At 40.0% G+C, this 20,023-nt stretch overlaps 1 long non-coding RNA gene across 1 annotated transcript in view; it reads right to left on the bottom strand.

Moving 5' to 3' along the window:
• Positions 1-20,023, bottom strand: part of LOC118162028 — an 86,088-nt gene that overhangs the window by 64,072 nt on the left and 1,993 nt on the right. The gene's annotated exons all lie outside the window — the stretch shown is intronic.

Raw genomic sequence — 20,023 nt, 5'->3', positions numbered from 1 at the left:
AAGGAAGGAAGGAAGGAAGGAAGGAAGGAAGGAAGGAAGGAAGGAAGAAAGAAAGAAAGAAAGAAAGAAAGAAAGAAAGAAAGAAAGAAAGAAAGAAAGAAAGAAAGAAAGAAAGAAAGAGAAAGAAAGAAAGAAAGAAAGAAAGAAAGAAAGAAAGAAAGAAAGAAAGAAAGAAAGAAAGAAAGAAAGAAAGAAAGAAAGAAAGAAAGAAAGAAAGAAAGAAAGAAAGAAAGAAAGAAAGGAAAGAAAGAAAGTGGTACCCAGTTCCCTGTTGCTCTTCAGTACAAGTTTTGGCAGTTGCTGGACAGTGTTGTCACTTTCAGATGGAAGTGAACCCAGAACATGCTCTTTTGTTGCTGTGAGCAGTGGCTGGCTGTCCCACTGAGCAAAAGGAAGGTTTAGAAATCAAGCACAGCATTCATCAACATGGCATATAATTTTTGCTTTTGCTCATACAGTTCTTGCTCTGAGTGCACAGTCAGTTCCTCACCACCTTCCCTCCTCCTGCTTACTACTGGTTTCTCATTCCACCAAGGTACAAACAAATAGTTCGTGTCTTGCTAAATGTCATGAAAAAGCACAGGAATATTGTCCGTAGAAGGTAATCCAAACAGGCAAGGCAATTGTGTGACAGTACTTTCTGTCTGCTTTAGCATGATCAGTTACATTTCCCTGACTTGATAATAAATATATATATATATGCATATCAAGAACTTAAATCAAAGTGAATACTTCAATGAATATTGTAAAATCAGTGGAGAGGCACTTGTTTTAAAGTTAGCACAAGCTAGAAGAAAGCAATGCAGGAGGAAGTAAAGAAGGCAAAGTCTGAGCCATAGGACTGTTGTCCTCATGGAAGGAAGGCTTTGCTATTTATATTCCTCAGGGTTTCTCCTTGAAAGAAGAAATGTTGAATATGTTCTATTAACATTAGAATTTACTGCATTCATGGCTTTACGCAGAAGCTCCTGAAGAAGTGTACTAAAGTCATGCTTACAAGGCCTTTGCCATTACCAAATAATTATTTTCTGAAATTTCTTCAGCTCCTTGAAGCACTGTCCGAGCCTTAGTGTTTGGAAGATCATAGCAGCTTTTTGCTAACACAAATTTACTCGTTCAGTTTCTGCCATAATAATACCCCAATACAGTCCACAGTATCTCTGGCTGGCATAATTTTGATTTGTCCAAGTCTCTGTAAGGTTGTATTCCTTCCATTTTAATTTCACTTGTACTCAGTATCTGTAGAAATGATTTCATCAATCCACTTTCATCTCTCATGTTATTTAAGAAAATAAAGTAGGTCAACGGTCAGATAAATTTGAGTAAAAAATGAGAAATTTCATCTTTTTCTTCCCCCTTTCCTTTTCAGTCTCATTTTGGAACTGAACGTTGCTGAACTTTGGAAGGAAGCCAAAATTCAATATTGTGCTGATGGGAACATGAATAATGTATAAAGAGACACTTCAAACAGTGTATAAATTCTGAGGCACAAAATGTCTAACAAGGCTAAACCAAAGGCTCTGTAAAAGCTACAGCAGAACCAATTGGTCAAGTGCTCTTAAGGCTGTCCCATTCCATTCAACTACAGGTGACAATAACAGACAGGTCAGGACTTCTTTGCTAGAAAGTCATATTACTCTGGTAAATCAGAAGATAACATAAAAGACTGTGAATTCAGACCAAAATAAAATAAAATAAAATAAAAATCTATTAAAGTCAGACATGCAAAGATATTATACAACAAAATATACATTCTTTTCCTCAAAAAAATAATCTATGTTATGTTGGAGGCTTTAGTATAGCCCCAATACTAAGGGGACATAAATTGATGGGTAAAACTGCAGCAATGCAGAAAGCCCCTGAGTGAGAAAGTTTGAGTTTATGTACATTTCTGAAGTCTCTTCCACATCTTGCTTACTTTCTCTGCCTTTTTTTCCCTGACTGAAGATAATTGCTCTACTTCCAACACCATTACTCATCACATCACTCATCTTTGGTTTTCAAAAGGTTCCTGACCAATAAAAATCTTTAAGGGTTATCAAAAGGAAACTACAAAAGTAGCAGCCCCTTCCCAACATGAAGCATGAAGGGAAGAAGTAATGTTTACAACAATTAATCAAATCACATAAATATAAACATGTTAGAGAAAATGACTGAGAATAAAGCTAGTTGTTTTCTCCAAAGCTTCTCCCCCCACACACAATTTTAATATATCGAGTACTAGATATATACTCAAAACTGGACAGAGAACAGAGGCCCTTCCTTCTCTTTGGTTCCTTACTCATTCCACTGACAAGCATGAATAAAATGCTGCACAGATGAATATTTTGTGTTTTCACCCATGCATATGTGAATGGGCAGGTGAGCATCTAGAGCCTCATTTTAGAGAAATAATACCCCCAAAAATACCTCTTTGCTTTCATTTGTTTGTTTTTTTGAAGTAGAGGATGGAAATGCTCCAAAAACAAAACAAAACAAAATCTTATTGATATGCTTCATGAAAATTTATAGACTGTTTAATTTATGCAATGCATTAGTGACGTTCACACTTTGCCTTTTGGACTAATTATATCAGGAATTAGAGCTTTTCATCAGATTTCCTGAATCTGATTCCATTGTTCCCTGTAAATTAGAGCTCCAGTGTGGGATGGACACTCAGACAGGGACATGGGGACTGTGAGCCTGAATTTGAGCCTGCCTTCTCCAGAGCTCAAAATCACTTCCACAGGTGTGAATGAGAATATGTAGAACTGGAGAGAGACTAATAAATGAATATAAAAAGGGGGAAGAGGAGGGGGAGGAGATGAAAAAAAATCTAATATTGCACCCACTGTGAAGCATTGGTGTACATCACACACATGTATTTAGAAACATAAATGCACTGATCAGCACAGTTAGGCTGGTTTAAGGACTAGTCAAGTTTATTGCTGCATAAGCTGATAGCAATTTACCAGCTAGATGAAGGCAAAACTTAGGAAAAAAAGCGTGCCTTAATAATGTCTGTAACACGTTATTTCCTGGGGCTACCCTTGCTATGGCACAACATATTGCAACAAATCTGACTGAAGGCTATGCCTAAAGGCAGAGTGCAGACCTATGAAAATAAAGGCAAGTGATATTGTAAATATTATGGTCCTTCACAAGATATCACTCAGGAGAAACAGGCAGAAGTAAAATTTAGTAATGTAAAAATGTGAGGGGCAGATCATGTTCTGAGGATGAAGAAAGGCAACAAATTAGGAATCCATGTAGTAATAGCTGTGAGCAAGATTGAACATCCTCAAACAATTGTATCATCAAATTCACAGAGCTGTCATCAAGGGTCAGGAGCTGTTTCCTTTATAAACAGTGTCACTATTTCACTATTCAGCTGTTTTCAGCCATTGTAGGCTGAAACTTGGCATTCACATAACCAGCTCAAATGCAAATCTGTCTCTAAAAATGACTTAAATTTCAGGCCAAATTTAGTACTGAAGCAGTAAAAATAATAATTTAGGTATGGTTTCTTCTGGGCTGACAATAGTGATATCACTGCTAACCAAAAGAAGACTTGAAAGTTTTAAAATACAGCAGCCAAAAAGTGCAAAAGACACACAAAACCTTCCACACCACAACGAGCAATAATCAAAATAAAGGAAAGAAAACAATTTTTTTAATTTTTTTTTTTGCTCTCCCTATGCAGTAAAAATAATTCCACCAATTACTTCAAAATTGACACCAAAATGCACCATTCTCCTCATGTAAATCAGTGCCCCAAGCCCACAGGATTCTGGAACATGTGGATCTGTACAGGACCTCCTTCAGCCTCACTCAAAACAGGGCCATCCTCACATGCAGCTCTCCTCAAGTGCATTACTTACAAACTAAGGTATTATTTAAGGTGACAAAACTGAGCCTGAAGCAAGAGAACAATTAAAGACCAGCCTTTGAGCACACTCGGTTAAGAGGTCTAGTCCAATAAAACAGGCTCTGAGCTCTTGGTGTTTTGGCATCTGTTTTTTATAGCAGCTTCAGTCTGCTTTTGGTTTCCAGAACATCCAAGCTTTGTGCCTACACCTTCTCTCATTTACACCAAGGGAAACTTATATTCGATACAGTAGAGATATGAGTGCAACAAAAGTATATGAGACCTGAATCAAATGCAGTTGTTTTCATTTCAGCTGAATCCCACTTAAGTCCCTATTCTCTAAACCCCAACATTCCCCTATGTACTTTTGAAAAGCGCTTCTGCAGGATGACAAAAGAAAGTCATTGTCAAGATTTCTCACAAGGTTCCCAGACTTTTTCCTCCTTATTTTCAACTGTTCTGTATGAAAGTAACAAGCTCCTGAAAATATTTACCAACCAGGGAATACCATTTGATTCAGATCTTCAAAGACGGGTTTATACTGGAACAATTATTTATAGTAAATCAAACTTAGCACATTTAAAGGGCTGTTCTTTTAAGTGCAAGTGCCCGCTTTCATGGCTCTTTCTCACCATATTTTCAAGCACTTTGTAACACTAGGGAGACTGAAAATAGGGTTTATCTCATTATTGCAGTAAGTACTGAAAGCACAGAGTTCACAACTTACCTTACCCCACAGCCCCTGGATTCCCAGTGCTCATTAACTAAAAATAAATAAATAAATAAAAATGTCACAATTGTCAAAAAATCTAAGCAGAAAAAGCTAACATGTATGTGAATACACTCCATACACCTTTGAATATGGAGATTTGTTTCTCCAGAGTTACAGAGTCTGTGACGAATGACCACCATGATTAATTGCTCATTTTCAGCCAAGCACAGAATTTGAGTCATAATTTGTTATAAAGGAATAGTCCCATAGAATACTTATTCAACTGGTAAAAGAATATGTTTGTCATCACTCAGGGCGTCAGCCAAACAGAATAATATAAATCGAAAGGCAAACGTTTTCAGACTGGCATATTGTCCACTCACCTATCACCCACACATATCAATATATCATACCTGATATATAGCTGATATATTGACAACAGGGTCATTGTTGCCCACATGTTTATTAGTTTCCAGAAGTGAGATTCTCTTATTAAAATACCAGTGTCAATACAAGTTAGGATTTAAAAAGTCTTGCCTTGGCAGTTAAACTTTTATTCAATCTCCGACCTTGAAAGTTTATGCCATGCATTCCTTTTCAAAGACTGAATTATATTTAGCTCTGTCGTGGGCTACCTAATTTTGACTCACCCGTGCTTTTAAGAAATGGTTGCAGCAAATGTTGGCAATAATATCTTGTATTCATTTCTCTGTTGTGTTTTGAGTGTGTCTGTTCAAGCACACAGCAAGGCAAAAGCTGGAAGGATAATTTCAGAGCTGGGGCAGTAAATACCTTCCAGACACCTTCTGAAGTCAAATAATGTTTGCACAGTTCTCTTGATGCAAATAAACCACTGAAAATATATAAGATAAACCAAGCTTATAATTGTAGACAGTCCAAATTCAATAACAAAATCTCACATTATTACAATATCTACAGTAGTATACTACATTTGCTTAAAGGCTCTATATCACTTCTGAGGTTTTCTCTTCATCATAAAAAAATAGTCTCCATTTTAAAAGCAACAGACCCTTCTCTAACTCCACACCAATACATTGGAAAGCATGAAACATATCTGAAAGAAGAAAACTAGCAACATTAACAGCCAACATTAATTCTAAGGTTTTGCTGTAGGCTTGCATTCATCTCAGAGTCACATTCTCAGTGTTTATTCACAGCGTCCCTTGGCTTTGGTTGATCATTTTCTGCTTCTTTGTGGCATGTTCTGTTTCTTCTGCTTGTCCCACACAAATATGCATAAAATACTGAAAAATACCCAGAAAAATCCCATTGACTTAAGTGGTTATGTTGGAGTTGGAGGTTGAAACTCTTTTCGCTAATACATTCAAAACAAGCTTGATGGTTTCTTATGTTTATCAGCAATGTAGGGAGCAGCTACATTTCCTTCAGTGAAGGCTAGCTAAACTGGTAAGTGCTTTTTGTACGCAGAACATATAAAAATGTGTGCATTTGCCCAGTGGTAGCTCTGGCCACTTTCCAAACTGATGACTTTAGTCCATTTTTAATTCTCCCTTCTGGTCTGTCTAATGGTAGACAACTGGCCTGCCAATCATTTTAATGACAAAATGTACAACAGTATTGTATTTAAATTAAAGACCTAGGAAAAAGCACTGGAAAAATTATGGACACTTTTTCAAGACAGTGGTTTAAGAAAGCATTTTGTAATTCTTATGAGGGATTAAACAAAATTTTCTCTTACCCATTGCTTTGTTAGATAAATAGCAGCTATGTCTTAGTGTTGCAGAACACCTCAACAGCAGATTTCTACTGGTTTTCTATCCCTGTTTCTCACTCTTTGTAGTTGGTGTGACTGAGAAATTGCCGTAAATTAAGTTGCAAGCCCAGCCAGGTTTCTGCTTCATGTTTGCAGTTCTTTTTGTGTCAGATACATATGAAGTGTTGGACATTTGTCTCTGAGTGGGAGCTAACAGCAACAGCTCTAGACAAGTGTGAGAATGGAATTAGAAATTGCCAGCTCCAGGATATCCTTATATCTATATATGGCATTCTTCATGGCTGATGCTCTGAAATGAGTGGATTGGCTGTGGAAGAAGAAGCGATAAATTGGTCGCTTCCCATGTCATGAATTGTCTGTGACTTTCCTGACAACACTTCAGCAGAGCAGCACTGCTTATGTTAACACAAATTTTACCTCACACTGCAGTGGCTGAAGGTTTAGGGTGATTGTAGCATCCTAGGATCACGCAATACTGAGGGTGTCATAACACCATGGACTTTCTGCAGATGGATTTGTACTGCCAATGTCTGTGAATATTAAGGGGAGAATAGGCTTTCTGCAATTGTGGTGCTTTTACCCTTCTGGGCAGCTGAACTCTACAACTGCGCCATCGCTCTCCCTCCTCAAAGGAAGAGGGGGGAAAAATACAATGAGAAAGAACTCAGGGGTTGAGATAAGTACAGGGAGATCACGCAACAATTAACGTCAAAGGCAAAACAGATTCCGCGTAGGTTGATTAATATAATTTATTGGCTATTACTAACAGTCTAGAACAGTGAGAAACTAAAGGCAAACAACAAACACCTTCACCCCATCCACCCTCATCTACATCCTCCCCCAGAGCAGTTCAGAGGAACAGGGAATGGGAACAGGGGCTGTGGTCAGTTCCTGACACTTCAACTCCGCTGCTCCTTCACGGTCCCTCTCTGCCCCTGCTCCCTGTGGGGTCCCTCCCACAGGATGCCGTCCTTCCTGAACTGAGCCTGCGGGGGCTGCCCACAGGCAGCAGCTCTCCAAGAACTGCTCCCACATGGCTCCGTACCATGGGGTCCATCCCCCAGGAGCAAACTGCTCCAGCACGGGTCCCCCACGGGCAGCAGCTCCCCCCATTTCCCCTGCTCCTGCGTGGGCTCCTCTCCACGGGCTGCAGCTCCGGCCCGGGGCCTGCTCCTGCGGGGGCTCTCCATGGGCCACAGCCTCCTCCAGGCCACATCCACCTGCTCCACCGGGGGCTCCTCCACGGGCTGCAGCGTGGAGATCTGCTCCATGTGGGACCCATGGGCTGCAGGGGGACAGCCTGCTCCACCAGGGGCCTCTCCATAGGCCTCAGGGGAACTGCTGCTGTGTGCCTGGAGCACCTCCTGCCCTCCTGCTGCACTGACCTTGGGGGCTGCAGGGGATAAGCCATTGCCACAAAAAGCCAATGTAGACAATCCCCGTGGTTGGTTATACGGAAGCCAGAAATTTCAGCTAGATCTTCCAGTAATTGGATCCCAAAGTTTCTAGACTATTGGGTGATTATAGTCCAAAGAGGGGTTCATTTATTTATAGCCATTAATATAAGTGCAGTGGAAATAACCTCTGTTCAGTTTGTTTCACATTTAAACTTTGTACATCCCAAGTGTGAGTTTAGAGTGGTGTGTTAATTTACATGCAGCATTTTAAGCTGTCCTCTAGGTAAAATAAACTACAAAAGCAGGTGTTGTGAGGAGTAAAACTAATAGCATACAGATTTTAAGATTCACTTATCTGAAGTGCAAAGGCCACCTTCTGTTGCATCAATTTCATCATTCATTGAGATCAGGATTACGGATGATTTATACAGGTATGACTAGGAACAAAATCTGTCCCCTGATTTTTCACATCAATTAGTGAAAAGTCAATAGATGAAATTTCTTACCTATTCCACTCATTTCCAGATCACTTTTCTGAAAATGTCAAGCTTCCCATTTATTTTATCACTAACTATAAAATATCTACACAAAGCTCTAGAGGATAGAAATCCATCACAGTACCTTGTCACCACAAAGTTTTATACTCTGTGATGTGTTTTCCTTGCTCAGATAATATTTTTGCATCCCTTTTGTCTCAAAGAACACACAAGAAAGACATTTGTCTTTACTCCCACTGATTTGCTTGTAACATATCTAAATTTAATGAAGTAGTGTAATTCCATTTCCAGAAGCCATCAGTAAAATCTATCCAAATCAGCCTTGCTCCATTATACTTTATTTCAATTAAATGGGGACTCTGCTTAGACTTCAAATTAGGGTGTTTGTCCCTTTCATGACCCTTCTCTTTCCTCAAACAATTCCTTTGCATCTTTGGCTCGGTCACTCACAGGCCTTTGTGAGAGATGGGTTAAGTTTTGGTCCTTACCAGTTGCATCAGCATTTTGAGGATGGAGGAGAGATGGTTACTCAGTGAAGGCAATAAATTCTCCAGAATAAAAACTGTCAGGTAATAAATGGTTTAGAACCAACCAAACAAACAAACAAACAAAAAAACACAACTCTATTTTAAGCAATAATAACATTTTGAAAATTTGAAGAAAAAAAAAAAAAAAAAAAAGATATGATCTTCCATTGCAAAATTGTATTATTTATTTATTTATTTATTGTTCTAACAATAATAAAGATAATTTTGAGACATTTATTAGGTCACATTTTCAGATTGTTGATTTTCAGCTTTTTAAATATTTGGGGTGAAGAGAAAACAAGACAGCACAATTTTACTGTGATTTTTTTTTTTCCATTTTTTTCAGGCTATTGCGAGAGAAACAGCACTGAACTCAATGTATCACTACTCTATCTGATTCCACATGGCACGTCTGATATTCTTAGTAAGACTTTTCCCCACCATTAGAACTGAGAAACACTTTAAAACGCTGAAAATGGAAGACACATAGCCTCTCCGCTACACTGTATCTGAGACAGAAAAAGAAGGGACCATAAAAGGGAGACAGGGTTTTATCTCTGCATGCAGAATGAGGAAGAGCATGGTTTCCTTAGTATACAGAGGTAAAACACTTGTACTTGATACAGGCCAGCAAGGCCCTGTGTGCCATGGGGAACAACTTTTGTAAAAGAGCAGTCATGCTCTTTCACAAAAAGAAAGAGCCAACCTGAGGAGCCAACCTGACTTTGGGAGACATATAGTGGCGGTGAGGCAGAGATCCTGTCACCATAATGTCCCGAGTGATGAGTATTCTTTTAACCAAAGCAACAGATTCTTTCTTTTTCAAGATGCGATTAACTAAAGGTGATGTTGTCTACCTTCATGATAAGAAAAGGCATACACAAAGTCATGAAAAACTACTAAAGATAAAATAGCTCAGATGTAAGCCTATGTTCGACAGTCATTTGGGTTTATATCCAATTTATTAATTACATAAAGTTTAGTTGTCCAGAGTGCATAGTCACGGTATTATGCTGCCTTTCAGTTGAGGGGAGTGTGGCCTATCTCCTGTTTTGATAACTCTTATATTATGCTTTACAACTGATCACATCTGATATATCAGTAATTTATTTTTACCTCCTCCATTAGCCATAATACTGTAAATATTTCAGAACCTCTGTAAATATTTGAGTCTTCAATATGTCAGTTTTACCAATTAGGAGATGATAATGCTGTCTGCACCTTTATTACTAAAATGAACTCTATGCAAGTTCTTTTTTGTAGTTTTATAGTTAGAAAAATATTTTCAGTGACTCAGCAGCATGTGCCCAATGACTGAATGAGGATTCTAAGTGGATGAATATATGAGATAAGGTAAGGAATACCAGAACTGGAGTAAGTGTCCACAGGCCACACTAACCATTAGGTATTGCTCCTACCACAGTTCAGAATAATCACTGCCTCCAAAATGATGACATACACACTTTCCAAGGATCACAGCCTTGTGAATAAGGATATGCTTACATATGTGGTTATCTACGACCTCCTTCGTGGATTTCCCAACTTCAGACATAGTGCCTACAGATCAAGAGCAGAATGGGTTAGCAGGTTAGCAGTCTTTCAGAAGGCAGTCAATGCATTTTTCATTACCAAAGCACCTCTTATTCTCTTATCTATTCTGAAAGTCTGGAACAAATTCATCGTACATCTTCATTAATGTCTTTCAATACCCAAACGTTCTGCAACTGCTTCTTGTTATTTAAGTAACCATTAAAATGTGATCCTGGCACTCAGGAGTTATTTGCTGTTCTCAGAAATGTTGCTCAGTGAAATCCAGATGCTTCTGAAATACAATTCTTCTGAAGTGTTTGTCCTATCCATTCATATCCCTCAAAAAAATTTTGTCTACACTTGAGCCTGGCCATCAGTTGTACTTCTAATCAAGAATAATTTAACCTTCTGAATACAGAAGGAAAAGATAGCAAGACAAATGTAGAAGTTCTTCAGGGATCTATGATGATACTAGAAGACACTGATGTATGTACATAGCTAGATATTGTGATGTAGAAAGTATTATTGGATGCATAATGGAAATCTGGGAAAACTGACCCTGAGGTCTGGCACTTTGTTGAACTCTGATGATGCTAAGAAATATGCTTCATGGAAAGTCTCATACTACAGAAAAAGGAAGACAGATGGAAAAGTCTGCAATGTGAAAACCATCAACATAGAAATCTAGTGTTTAAGGTTCTGTTATAATCAATAGGAGGAAACAGGTAATTGCAGAAAATAATTCAAACTGACACTACTACAGCAGATCAGATCTGTCACACTCTGGAAGTGATGCAGGCATGTTATAGCCTTCCAAAGTTAGGTGAGATAAATTTCACCCACCTGTGGTGCAATATATCCTCAGGAACTGACACAGCCTTTTGTGGTGAGGACACCTAGGAACAGTAAAGGTAACCAAGAGCTTAAGTCCATGCTCTGACTGTAGTAGAGCCCTTAACAGAAGCTGGGGTAGAGACAGTTACTCATTTAGCCATGGCCTCACTTATACCTTCAAATTTTACTTGGAAATATCTGTTTAATATTTTCACAAGCTCTGACTGGCTATATTTAAAGCTAAATAAATAGCTTTTAATGCATCTGTGATCCTCATACTCCTGGCTATACATGAGTAATAAGCATTCAAAGAAAAAAAAAAAAAAAAAAAAAAAAAAGTGTAATAAATGGGGGAGTTGAGGCTTTGTAACCAGTGTACGTAACAAGCATCATTTCAGTCCCCAAATACTCAAACAAACAGGGACAAAAAGAGCATCAAAAGGTCCTTCCCATCCTCCTGGTGAATAAGCCAATCTACTCATTAATAAATTTCTGGAAAAATATATATACAAAAAATCAGGTTGTGCTTTTTTATTGCTTTACAGCACAATTACCTTATTACGTATTAGTGCCTACAAATAAAACTCAGCAAAATGACTGCCTAAAAATAACTAAAGATATAAACATAGCCTGCAAATCAGCAATGTTCTGCATCACAAGATGAGGTGTGCATTTTCCTCCTTTAAAGATATGTTGGTGTTGGTGTTGTTGTTTTTAAGAAGTGCCTAAGTTTACAGAGATTCCCAAAGCTCTCTGCTCCATGAACAGTAGAGTTAGTGCTTGACATCTGGGGCCAAAACCTAGTTGCATGAACAGTAGAGTTAGTGCTCGACATTTGGGGCCAAAACCTAGTTGCTTTATTCACATGTCTAATCCCACTGCAACTGCAGGGCAGATTTTCATTTCATTGTCTCTGGTGAAATTTTATAGCAAGTTAATTGACTTTGGTTCAGATGTATAGATTAACCAGGTCATAGCCTACCCCAGTGGGAGTGTTGAAAAGATTAGAGCAAGCAACATCCTTATAGCCTGCATAATTAAATGGCTCCCTTATTTTTTTCTGCTTAAATTTAAGGAGACATAATTATTTGGTAATGAAAGCAAAGGAACAGCAAGCACACATAATGCTGCGAATCCCTTTTCATTTATTCTGTTTCACTCTTCAGGGAAACATTTTCTACAGTAAAGAAAAGACTGTACCTATTGACTTTCTGCTGAGAATATCCTCTGACTTCGGCAAAACCAGGATGTTGCCATAGATCTACTTCATTCTACAAATTCAGTTCACTTTTATCAATGCAGAAAAGCAATTTAGCAAGCTGTTTTTTGTTGTTTGGTTGGTTGGTTTGTTTTGTTTTGTTGTTGTTGTTTTTTGGATTATACAACTTGATACCTTTAAAGTTACAAAACAGATTAACAATGACTAGTGTAATATGACGCATTTGACTAACATAGCTGAATGTTGCAACATTCACATTCAAAATCAAAATAGAGGTACAATATGCCATGAATTTGAAAGAAATAATGATCAAGTCCTCCTTGTAAAGTGTTATTAATTATATTCACTAAACAATGACCTGTTCTGAGTGCCTAAGTGTTATTTAACTGCAGAGTTCAGGTTCTTACTTTGAATATGATTTTTTTTTTCTGGCTATATTTAAGATTTAGTACCTACTGATCACCATTAAATCACCTTTCTAAAATTTAGGGCATTTTTCATTGTTTAATATTGTTACAAAAACATTCTTTGCTATGTTTGTCATTTAGGATAACTTAAAACACAATTTAAGTGTGACTGAAGAGAAAATATATCAGCACATTGACCCTGGCACTTGGGTCTGGAGTGTGGCAGAGCTCAAATCAACCTACACTTCATTTTGGTGCTGCTCACAGCCTGGAAAGGGTTTAGTTCCTCTCAGAAGTAAGAAAGTAGGCTGTTCACACCTACGCTGGTTAGCAACAGTATCTAGAGTATTCAAGATATGCTCTTGACTTTACCCCAACTTCCTTTCCCCACAGAGAAACTGTGAAGAGCTGTCAGAAACAAGATGATTGTTGTCTTCTGGCAACCCAAGGGTTCCTCCATCAGAGTCTCCATATGTTTTCTGGCTTCCTTTATGTTGCCAAAATGTGTCATTAAATCTTGGGCAAATCTCACCCTCGATTCTGAGCAGATCTTGCATCACTCTGAAGGTGATTGCAGTGAAGCATGGAGCTTTAAGGACCTTCACAATTCATCAGTGTTGTGACAAATCATGGTAACAGTTCATAAAAACTATTGCTACTGGATGAATAATCTCCATTAGCTTGTGGTCCTTTCACAGTGATGATTAGATGTCCAGTGTACAGTAAAAAACTGTGACTGGTCATGGGGGAAAGGAAAAACAAATCAGCAAAACAAACAAACAAAAAGCACACAGGTTCAAAAACTGGGTTAATCTCTCTTGACAGCATATAAAAGGATACCACAATAGCTTCCATGTATAAAATGCCAAGTTAATCCCTTAATAATGTAGGGCAAAGACACCTATCAAGCTGTACAAGTATCTATTTAGTAAGTGCCGGTCTGAGACAACCTTTCTTTTAATAGGAAAGACAAAATCAGTCTTATTCTCCTGACTGATAGACTGTGCTTTCATGCAGATTGCCTCAAATCATCTTATTATTAATTACAAGTGTGATTATGCTTGATTGCATTGTTCTAGTGTCTCACCAGACCAGTCAGGAATTCCCCCAACTAACATAGTCATTGTGCATTTTGTGTAATGAAAAGACAGCCCTGCTCCCCGGCAGTCTGCAGATACGCTGGGAAGCAGCAGGTGCGTACAAGAAACAGATGGGGAAACAGTGAAATGATTACAAATGTAGAAATCTGCTAGTTAGTCCTGCTTATTGTGACTGCGGTTCATGGTGGCTGACTAGTTCAGCTCTTTCAGCGCTGCATGGATGTCCTGTCCCTGTGTGGAGGAGGAGAACTGCCCACAGTTCCTCCCTGAGAGCTTCACATCCCAGCCGCCTTCATACCACCAGAACTCTCTGATGTCAGGACTTGCAATGAGCAATGCAGACAAAAGGCACAAGCACTCTCTCCTTGTTGAAAAATCCCCACACAGAGTTGCAAAGATGCTGGTATCAAGTTTATTTTTGAACACCTACAATTTTAAATTACCACGGGTAAAAATCTCTCTAGCACCTACTGCCCTGGAAGAAAAAAAAATAAAAAAAAATAAATAAATAAAAAATGACAGGGGACCCATATGTTACTGGTATATTCTACTGTTCTACTGCTCACCTCCTACAACAAGTGCTTTGCTATGCAAGTAATTTATTTTTAATATCACTGACAATAAAAACATTTTTCAACACTCTGTCCAATATATTTTTATTATCTGTCTCATGGACAATTGTTGTCCCCCTGATTTAGCATACTATTTCTAAGTCTTGAAGATGAAATAAGCTATTTTATAAACTTGTCTTATAAGACAGATGTTCGTGTCTGCCAGTGCATTTGCTATAAACCCTCAACTTGTCAGTAAAAATGTTTAAACAATAAGGAGCTGCTAATCATGAAATGGTTGCAGACAGATATCTTACTGCAACTAGGGTCGTGTTATTTTGGAATGGACCTCATCTCAAAGAGCTTACATTGTAGAGCAATGGGGTAAGCAAAGGGGGAACAGCATCAAATATATATATATATATATATATATATATATATATATGTATGTATATATGTATTGCAGTGATTTGGGGGAAATATTGCACTGGTCTTTCCTTCTCAAGCAAACAGTTTGGGAAGTATTGATGACTAGCCCTTATGATGTGTTTTTGTGTCCACAGAAAATAGCACAAAGGTGTATATGGTTGCAGTTATCTAGTATCAACAAATCAAAAGAGTGAAAGGAAATAACATGGCTGAATGGTTCCTACTTCTTTTCAAGCCAGCTGAGAAGTCATGCACAGAACATTTAAAAGCAATTGAGTGACATATGCCCCTGAGCATGGTTCATAACTCAGGGGTGCGACCATCACAGATTTCCTGCAACATGTCATAACATACCCAGGAGAATTTAACATCGTCTCCTCTATTTTCAAGCTTTTTGCAAGATGTCAATTAAAAATATACATATTTATAAAGTGGCAAGTGTTATTAATGTCTCAAAAATATAAATCTATTCACAGACATTTTATTTGTCAGTTAAAACTGAATTGAGATAAACTAGTAATTCTTTTTTTTTCTTTTTTCTGAAAAAGCTTGTTCATCTTAAAATATTAATTCCCTTTACCTTTCAATCACCAGATCTCATGTCTGTGTATCTCCTTCACCCTGACAAATGTTCCCAGCAACGTGTATCTCTGCTATAATTAATTTTGAAAGAAGAGCAGACATGCAAATTGCCATTTGCTCTCAGTGGATTATCTAGACTCAGGCCTGCTGTGCAATGAAAAGAAAAGTTACCTCTGATTCTACCATGTATCAAATAAGCCAGATGAATCTCATAAACAATGAGGATGCACTGTGTTTGATGCAGGTCTGTGAGGATTTCAAGCATGTATTTTCTCAGTGAGGATGATTTCTCGTAGTTCTTTCACTGTGCTGCTCTTCTCCTCTGCATCAGTTATCAAATCATCACTAATTATACCAGAAGCTGCACCATTAATCAAATCAGAATCTCCACTGACATGAGAAACAAACTAAAAGGAAATATATATATATGTATTTGGAGCTAACATAGGACAGAACAAACACTTTGAGAGCAGTGCCCAGGCTGGGAGTGATGCTATTGGAACCTTCCTACCTATTGGATAAGACAGGGGTATGAACTCCAGCAACACAGATTCAGGGAACCTTGCCATGTAGCACAAAATACTTTGAAGCACATGTACAAAATGTACATCAGCTTTTACTTTTATTAATGTAATAAATGAGCTAAGGCTAAATTTAAAATTAAAATGTGCTTTCACGTTAGAGCCACTGTTATGACTGGAAACCATTCCGCTTGGTAGCTGGATGGAAGCTGAGATGCAAATGGCCCTTCAAGACTTCTCTGTGTCTGAGAAATTGTGAAGATAAATCACCGAGGAAAACCTGAAGTCCGTGCAATATGTCTCTCTCTTGTGCTCCTCAAAGAATCCATTTCATCTGGTGCCCAAACTGTGCGTATATCACATAAGGGCCTGCTCTCTGTTTTGGTTTTGTAAGCTCTCTGCACTGGGAACTCCTGGACCATGGCTAGAACCCATAGATGCTACAGTATTTCATGTAAGTACACCAAGTACTTTAGTTTGTCCTTTGAATCATTTTTGGACCTCAGGCCTGCTGAAAGCTGAGATATATTAACTTGGCTACAAATCTCCTGGATTAGAGCTGACATATCCAGCCTGCCCGGAGTGGAACTTATTCAAGTGGATATACTAAAATTGATGGCACGGTTGTACTGAAGCACTTTCCAAGACAGACCACATGAAGGTTAACATCTTATGCTTGATCAACCTAATAAAAGCAAGTATATGCTTAAAAACTAGCAATTTTATATATTTAAACAGGGAGTAAAGAAGAGGAGAGGGGAGGAGAGGAGAGGAGAGGGGAGGAGAGAAGAGGAGAGGACAGGACAGGACAGGACAGGACAGGACAGGAGAAAAGGCAAAAAGACAAGGCAAGGCAAGAAGAAGAGAAGTGAATAGAGAAGGGGGAAAGGAAATCCTGTCTAATAACCTCTTTACAATTCCTAATAATTATGTGGGTACACCACAGTTTAATGATAAGTAGCATCATGTAGAAAGTTATAGAATGGTAAGGCATGGGCTGAGCCTGCCGCAGTGCTCAGTAGTCAATCCAAACACTGCAGAGAGAGTTACAAATTAACTCAGGCAACTAGTAAATCAGACTGATAGGAAAGCTGTCTTTTGCAACCATTCCACTCCTGGGAGCACACAATCCATGTCAATTAAAAATAAAATAAATGTTTCATTAAAGCTCCCAATGCGTTTGTTAAAACAACAAGAAGAATCTGCAGGATACATAAGGATATGTAACGCAGTATGGTAACTTGCTCTAAGGGATTCAGCCTGACGTTGTAGAACTGGTCCTTACGATGTAGAGCAAATTAAGTCTGCATTGCTAGCTGCTGCCTAAGAACATTTTCAGCAGCTTTTCATCCAAGAACATATATCTTTTTTTTTTTTTTTTTTTTTTTTTTTTCCCAAGATTTGGACTCACCTACAACAAATTTTGGTAGGAGTAATTTGAAAACCGTGAATGTGATGATAGCCTAATCACTCAAAACGTTAGCAATGAAAATATGGAAGGGCCGTTGTATAAAACAGATAGCTAAATGGAATGGTTTAGTTTGACAGAAATAGAAAATATGACTCAGAGAGGGAAAAGAGCTCTTTGCCCTTTAAAAACTCGCTCTCATTCTCCCTCTTTCTCTAACACAGGAGCTTTTCAGGGAGAGTCTGATGATGCTGCATTATTGATGTGATACAGGTCTCCAGTGGAAACAGATGTGATATGTTTGGATTTCTCTGATAGTCTGGGCTGAACACAAAGCAAATTACCGAACGTCAGAAGGCTCAGGTTCAACGAGAGTGTTCAAAGCACAGTTTTATAAGAAGTCCTTAAATAATAAATATTAAATTTCAAGCCTGTTGCATAACCAAAAGTTATATATGTACTAAAAGAAATGTGCCCCAAGTGGTTCTGCTGAGACAGACTTCAACTGAGATTAAAATGCACATGTGCAGCTTTAGGATTTGTTTGTTCTCAAAATAGGCATTGATAGTTGGGGTGAAAGACATGCAATAGCACAGTCTGGATTAAAATTCACAGAATCACAGAATTGTTGAGGCTGGAATATATACAATTTAATTGAATATTCATAATCTCTCCTACATTTTTTCCACCCTCAGTTAGAACTTTTTTTTTTTTTTTTTTAAGCAGCACTATTTTAAACTGTAAAGATTGTCTTTATAGCCCCTCAGTTTCTGGCAGATGTTACACACAGCATAGTCTTCCCATGCAAGAGGTCAAACAGAGGTAGAAGAGGGCTGCTCTGGCCTGGGCCAGGTCACACTCCAGCTTCAATAGTAATCCCAAACCACTTACAAAAAAAAAGGTGCTTTCAGGCTATTCACCACTGCAAAACATGCAATGAATGTTGGGAGCAAACACAAGTTTTACAGGAGGAGTTTTCTAACTCACTGAGATACCTGCCTGAGATTTGCCTTTCAATCTCACAGTGGACCTCTAACAAGACTCTACTAAAGCAATCAACAGCAGTCTTTTCTTATAAATATGAGAAGCAGTGTGACAGGACATGCAAGATTATATCTCACTTATGCGACAGCTTAATGTGGCTTCAATTTAATCAGAATTTCCACAAAGGTGCTCAGAAGAGAATATTGTTTCCCGGTCTCTGCTGAAAATGCAAGATCCAGTGTAACACCACTGACATATCTCAGCTGTGACTTTCATCTTTCTTCCTTTATTACTTTCTTCATCTTCTCATCTGCTTCTTGGCTGACTTCCTAGTCATTCCTGCAAACTTGAGGGAAAAAAAAAAAAAAAGTTCTGATCTTACTGTATTTGCTATTTCCCCTTTCAAATCCACTGCATTGTCACTTGAGATGCACACTCTCCCTCTTGTTCACGGTAAGCGTTTTGCGACCAAAGGCGGGACAGCTGGCCACAGGTCACTGGGACATCACCGGTGCAGTCTTCCCAATTCCACCCCACTATGATGTCCTGAAATGGAGACATGGGAAAGCCCACAAGGATGAAGGGCCTAGAGGGGAAGACGTACGAGGAGTAACTGAGGTCACTTGGCCTGTTCAGCCTAGGTAAGAGACTGAGGAGAGACCTCATCATGGTCTACAGCTTCCTCATGAGGGGGAGTGGAAGGGAAAGCACCGATCTATTCTCTTTAGTCACCAGCGACAGGACCCAAGGGAATGGTGTCAAGCTGAGGCAGGGGAGGTTCAGGCAGGGAGTTAGGAAAAGGTCTTCACTGAGAGGATGGTCATGCACTGGAACAGGCTCCCCAGGGAGGTGGCACCAAGCCTGTTGGAGTTTAAGAAGCGTTTGGACTGTGCTCTTGGTCACATGGTCTGAATTTTTGGGTAGGGCTATGTGGTGCCAGGAGTTGGATTTGATAATCCTTGTGGGTCCCTTCCAACTTGGGATATTCTGTGATTCTTTGATTCTGTGAAGGCCACTGGGTGAGAAAGTACACGAAGCCAGAAGATGGTCCAGGGAGGAAAAGAGGGCACAAAACACTGCCCGTCCTTCTGGCCAGCTGCTTGTCGGACTGGTAAAAACACACCCCGCAGGGCAGGAAACCCAGCCCTCAGTGCTATGCCAGCGCCTGGGAGTGCCCCCATTCCCCTCACGACGAGCGGCTGAAGGGCAGGAGGGGAAGGCGCTGCGTCCCCCAGCACCCCCAGGAGCCCAGGCGAGCTCCCGCGGGTAGGAACAGCGGCGGGCGGGGCCGGGTCAGCTCTGAGCTGATCCAGTCTGACGGGCTCGCCTCGCCGGGGCACGCACGACATGGCGGGCGGGGCGACGCGGGGCGGGGCCGTTAGGGGCGGGGCGGGGCCGTTGGGGGCGGGGCGTGTCCGTTAGGGGCGGGGCGTGTCCGTTAGGGGCGGGGCGTGCGAGGGCAGGGCCGCGGCGGGCGGGCGCAGGTGCTCAGGTGGGGGGGCGGCGGCGGCGGCCGTCCTGCGGCCATTTCCCTGTGTCACGGCTCCGTCTCCTAGCAACGGCCCCGAGGCCGGCCGGCAGCCCCGCGGCGGCGCAGGAGGCGGCGGCTCGGCCGGGCCGGCCCCGCGGCGGGAAGGATGCGGCATGGCGAGGGGGCAGCGCTCCCGCCGAGCTCCCTGAGGCGGCCGGCGGCGGCAGCGACGCCGGCGGCGGCGGCGGGGC

The sequence above is a fragment of the Oxyura jamaicensis genome, chromosome 2, assembly GCF_011077185.1.
Source record: "Oxyura jamaicensis isolate SHBP4307 breed ruddy duck chromosome 2, BPBGC_Ojam_1.0, whole genome shotgun sequence".
Lineage (NCBI taxonomy): Eukaryota > Metazoa > Chordata > Aves > Anseriformes > Anatidae > Oxyura > Oxyura jamaicensis.
Note: the sequence above shows the minus strand (reverse complement) of the source record. Positions and strands in the feature narration are given on the sequence as shown.